This window comes from Thunnus albacares, chromosome 16 (genome assembly GCF_914725855.1).
Source record: "Thunnus albacares chromosome 16, fThuAlb1.1, whole genome shotgun sequence".
Classification (NCBI taxonomy): domain Eukaryota; kingdom Metazoa; phylum Chordata; class Actinopteri; order Scombriformes; family Scombridae; genus Thunnus; species Thunnus albacares.
The window spans coordinates 25,579,970-25,585,512 of NC_058121.1; the positions used below are offsets into that span (position 1 = coordinate 25,579,970).

At 37.1% G+C, this 5,543-nt stretch overlaps 2 long non-coding RNA genes across 2 annotated transcripts; both read right to left on the minus strand.

Moving 5' to 3' along the window:
* Positions 1–549: 549 nt before the first annotated feature.
* Positions 550–2,652, minus strand: LOC122965710. Its single transcript, XR_006398285.1, has 4 exons — positions 2,560–2,652; positions 2,434–2,462; positions 839–907; positions 550–682 (listed from the first exon to the last, which is right to left on the minus strand). It is a non-coding gene; the product is annotated as an uncharacterized LOC122965710 (long non-coding RNA).
* Positions 2,653–4,286: 1,634 nt separating this feature from the next.
* Positions 4,287–4,863, minus strand: LOC122999385. The gene is made up of 3 exons (XR_006407715.1): positions 4,772–4,863; positions 4,647–4,675; positions 4,287–4,472 (listed from the first exon to the last, which is right to left on the minus strand). It is a non-coding gene; the product is annotated as an uncharacterized LOC122999385 (long non-coding RNA).
* Between the last annotated feature and the right edge of the window lie 680 nt (positions 4,864–5,543).

Here is a 5,543-nt window from a genome sequence, read left to right on the forward strand (position 1 = left end):
TAAGCATGAAACATAAATTGAAATTTAACTGTAAAACTGTACAATAGATCTACAACCCTTTTAGATTTATTACATTTTCTACTCATTTGGATGTTTAATATTTGACTCTCAAGGGTGACACCATTTATTCAGTCCAAGTAAGGGATGTCACATGATCACATCTCTGCTCAGTTTGCCTTTTGACACTTTTGTACCACAACAAAGCAAACTGAACAGAGACATACATTATAACACTCATTAAACAACATTAGATACATGCTTAAAGAGAAAAATAAACAATCAGAAGAAATATAATAGCAGTGAAAATTAAGATTTTAACTTTCACTCAACACTAGTACAACAATCACTGAGCTCAATAAAGAGCCTGATGGTGAGTTCATTAAGGATATCTTAACTTACTACATCCCTTTCTGGACAAAAAGTCCAGAACAACAGTCCAACAGTGAATCATTATTATACTGAAAAAACCTAAAATGCTTTTTTTTGTCTTTCCCTTCATGTGTCAAGCACACTCAGTTCTGCTTAAATGTAATGATATGAACACTGTGGTCTGTTATTTGTTGGGTTTGTTGATGGTAGCGTAGAGGTTGCTGGGTTCAGTGGAGGCTCCAGCAGAAGAGGAGGAAGCTTTCACAGTGCTGTAGGTCACTGCATCACCTTCATCATCACCATCACCACCAACCTGGGAAACAAAAGGGAAACAGCATCACATATGAATTACACATAATGACATGAAAAAGCATAACAACATAACTTGACAGGAGCTGAGAGACAAAAGCTGACAAAACTTTTTCCTTCATTCAGCAACAACACCAGTGTAACCAAACACTCAGCTTACCCGGGCTTTACTGTTGGTCTTCTTGGTGAAGCTGATGGAGACGTAGGAAACACCATCTTCAGGATCAGCCTACACAGTGAAGACAACATGATGGCTGCTCAGTAACATGTGGATTTATACTAACTCTCTCTTCTAATCTTATTTTATTCTCTCTCAAAGAAGGAAATCAGGCTAAAAGTCATCATGTCATAATTTGCAGAACAAATACGTACAAAATCAAGTATATACTGTTATAATGTCAGACATCTATGTTTAATATAATTAAAGTTCCAGAACATGAAGTGAACATATGCAGAAATATTCCCTGAAAGTCAAAAGTCGGCCTGTAATGAATGCTCCATTTGCAGAGTTACTTCTACTTCCCCATTAAACTGATGTCACATCATTCACATATTTACACAAACAGCCGTCCGTTCCGTAGTCTTTCAGATATTTCAGATCAGATTTCAGCTCAAACATGTACAGATGTATTTTAAAAGTTGACATTTCAACTAAAGAATAAGGAAAGACGTGAAATCTGACCACTACTGTTTGTTTACGTAGTCTGTGGAGCCAGACAAAGCTTCCTGAAGCTGACCAATCAGAACTTCCCCATCAAACTGACGTCACATCATTCACATTCCGTAGTCTTTCTGATACTTTGGATCAGATTTCAGCTCAAACATGTACAGATGTAATTGAAAAGTTGACATTTTACGTTAAGAACAAGAAAAAGATGTGAAATCTGACCACTACTGTTTGTTTACATAGTCTGTGGAGCCGGACAAAGCTTCCTGAAGCTGACCAATCAGAACAGAGTGGGCTCATCAGGAGGCGGGTCTTAAAGAGACAGGAGCTAAAACAGCCTGTTTCAGACAGAGGCTGAACCGAGGGGCTGCATAAAGGAGCAGTAGGAGATAAATAAGGAGTTTTTAACTGGAAATCATGCAAAGATGTTCCAGTAGAACCCCAGAATATAAATATAGACCTGGAAATGTGCTGAATATGTCTGCTTTAAAACAACATACCATAAACACTAGTTTTTGTAACGGGTATAGAATGGACCCAATAGCAGCACAAATGACACTGGTATAAATTTTGCAGTCTTTATTTCATACAATGTCAAGGCAATAGTAGCACAGTCGGAGAAACACAGTTCTGATGAGTATGGCTCCACCGGAAATTGAACCCCGATCTTCCACTCCCAAAGCAGACAAAGACCAGGGAACAGGCAGGCAGAACTCAGAGTCAGGGACAGAAGGCTGGTGGGTTTACCGGGGCAGAGACGAGGAGCGATGGTCGAAGACAAGCTGATCAGGAACCAGGAAGGCAGTCCAGTGATAAAGGCAAAATGACTTAGCATAGTAGCATAGACAATCTGACAAAGAGGGAGTGGGCCGAGACAGCTTATATACTGGCTTGATTGCAGATGATGAGCAGGTGGGAGCGCCAGGTGAAAGTGGTTGAACTAATGAGGGGTGTGGCAGAGCAGAGAGTGAGACTGAATGATTGGATAATTCCCACAGCAACAGGTGAGGGGGAGAGCAGACTCTGACAGGTTTTCTCTGAAAAGTCATAACTGTATAAACATTTAACAATTCAGTTTGTGAACTCACAATGTTTTCATCCATCTGTGTTTTCTTCCCTGAAAAGACAAAAGAATCGACTTTAGCTTCCACAGTGAAAATCCAGGTTTATCTAAATGTCTTGTTTATGAAAGTTTCATCTGTCAGTGTTCTCACCTTTAGTTTTCTTCCATCTGATGATCACCAAAACAATTATTAAGAGTGATGCTAAACCCACAGCCACAATGATGAACTTTGCCCAATCTGGAAAATCTTAAAATATGAAAAACATTTTGACTGCGTAGTTCAGTTCTGATCAAAATCCTGATCAAAAGAGAGAAAGAGAGAGATACAAGTTATTAAGTCTCTACCTGGTTGTTTTGTTGGAGTATCAGTGGTTGTAGGTGCTGTTTGGTTCATCGTTGCCTTTGTGCTTTTTCTCATTGTTGCTGTTGTTGATTTCATTGGTGCTGATTTTGTTGTTGCAGCTCTTTTAGTGTCCTCACCTGAACATATGAAAAAAGAACAACAGACAGAACGATGAACTGGAACAAAAGAACATTGTTTGTGTGTTGTATTTTCATGCAGCTGCTGTTGCGTTTGGTTCAAATTATTTGCTTTTTTCCTTTATTCCTATTGGTGTTGATGTTTTGGGTTTTGTTTCTTTTCTTGCATCCTCAGCTGGACAAATTAAATCTCAAATACTAACAAACTGTGGTGAGAAAATATCCCATAATTATCATCTACACACAAAAAAGAGAAACTAAATGAGGCAGATTTCTCACCTGAAGACTGAGGGCTGAAGGTAAACAGCTGCACTTTTCCAGTGTTTTTATCTGTCACGTTACACCTGAATAACTCAGAATACTTTGACGTCTCAGCAAGATGGGAAGTTGTAAATGTCACAGTGACAAAGCAAGAAGACTGTGACTCCTTCATGTGCTGAGTGTTCACATCCCAATAATTCTAAAAACTTTTCTAAAAACTGATTTTATGGCATGTGAGTGGGGTGAATAGGAGGTAACACAAGTTACAACAAATCTCACTTTTTCTCAACAGTTGCCAGCAGGGTTTTCTCAATGCCGTTTCATAAACCTTATTATCCATTCAGTAGGATACCCACGCTGGACAAATCTAGCTCTCATATCATCAGCTTGTTGTTTGCTGTTGGAAATCTTCGGTAGTATTGCATATTCGTCAGAGTCTAAAATATTGACTTTTGGAACAACCTCTCTTGAGTGAGGTGGGATGAAAACTGCTTGCTATCAAAAGAGTATTCTTGTCTGTTTCCTTACGCTATAAGGTAGTGGATACTGTGCAATTGTTTTTTATGACCCAAAATTCAAGCAATTCATGATTTCTCTTAAAAAAAAACAACAAACAGATTGGCATAATTAGGCAAACAAATAGACCCCATGCTCATCCCAGACACTTGTAAATAGAAATCTCCATTAAAGTAAAAATAATTGTTCTTCATGACAAGAGTAGCTAAATCAATGATGAACTAATTAGGCAGAATGACGTATTGTCCCAGTTCTGAAGATAAAAGTGTAAAGCCTCCAAAATACCGTCATGTGATATATTCATGTAAAGGCTGGCAATATCCAACATCACTAAGAGAGTATTGTCAGATAAGTCAGTAAGACATGAAATGTTGTTAATATAATCAGTGGAATGTCTAATATATGCTGGTAAAGTGACAACATATGGCTTAATAAAGAAATCAACAAAATCTTACAGAAAGGCCAATAATGAATTAGTCTGAGCTACTAAATAATGATAAAACTGAAACAAACAAACATGTAAAAAGCAATAAGTAAGAATTAAACATTTTTTTAAAAGATTAAAAGTTTAACAAGTGTTGTAGTTTAAAAAAAGAATCACTCACCTAAACCCAACACAACACAAAATGATCTTTTTTGTCTAAACTACTCTGTAAAATCTGATGAAATGTTATTTAACTGCGGTGGACTCTGGTGAGTTGATGTTGGTGTGAAAGTTGTTGATCAGTGGAGTCTGACAGAAGCAGAAGGTTCTCCAACGTTTTCATAGTTCACCGTACCTTCATCTTCATCTTCATCATTATGCACCTGTGAAAAACAACACAACACACCTGAGATTCTGAGATAAAATAGAACAAATAAACAACCTTTGTTTCAGACTAATACAGTCAACACTGTTTATTCTTATTGTATTTACAGAATCACAGTAAATAGTGAACTACCACAAACATAAACATTTGAATATTCAGTTTTAAAACACACAGCATTGTCATCCATCTGTGTTTTGTTCCCTGAAAACACAAAAACAGAGTCGAGTTTAGCTTCATCAGTAAAAATCCAAATTCATCAAAACTTCTTGTTTATAAAAGTTCTGTGAATGTTCTCACCTTTAGTTCTGGTCCATATGTTGACTGACACAACAGTTATTGAGAGAGCTGCTAAACCCACAGACACGATGATGAACCTCAACCGAACTGCAAAGTCTAAAATATTAAAAATATTTGTCACTGTTTAAACTCCTGCAGTTAAAAGATGAAAGAAATACAGTATATACAGCACTTGTGCTTTTTTTTAACCGGAAATATGTTGCATTAATCACTGCTTCATTACAATATTAGTACAATATAGTTCAATATATGAACTGAACTGTGAACTCTGGTGCTAAGTGTATGTTGCTACAGGAAGCATCAAAAATACAAATCTACAAATGACATTTAGAAATATTACTCTTCTATCTGTTTTGTACTTTAAACGTCAAAGGCTGAGAGACAGAAAGAGAGAGAACAGTGAGCAACAACAAGGTTTGAGACTCAGACATGTGTGTGAACACACTGACTGAGATGAACTGAATAAGAGAATATCTCCACTCACAGCCAAGACTCAGTCTGACATTCATACTTTACACTCAGAGATACAAGTTGTTAAATCACTACCTTGTTGTTTTGTTGGAGGATCAGTGGTTGTAGGTGCTGTTTGGTTCATCGTTGCCTTTGTGCTTTTTCTCATTGTTGCTGTTGTTAATTTCATTGTTGGTGTTGATTTTGTTGATGTTGATTTTGTTGTTGCAGCTCTTTTAGTGACCTCACCTGAACATATGAGAAAAGAACAAGAGACAGAGAGATGAACTGGAACAAAAGAACGTTGTTTGTATTTTCATGC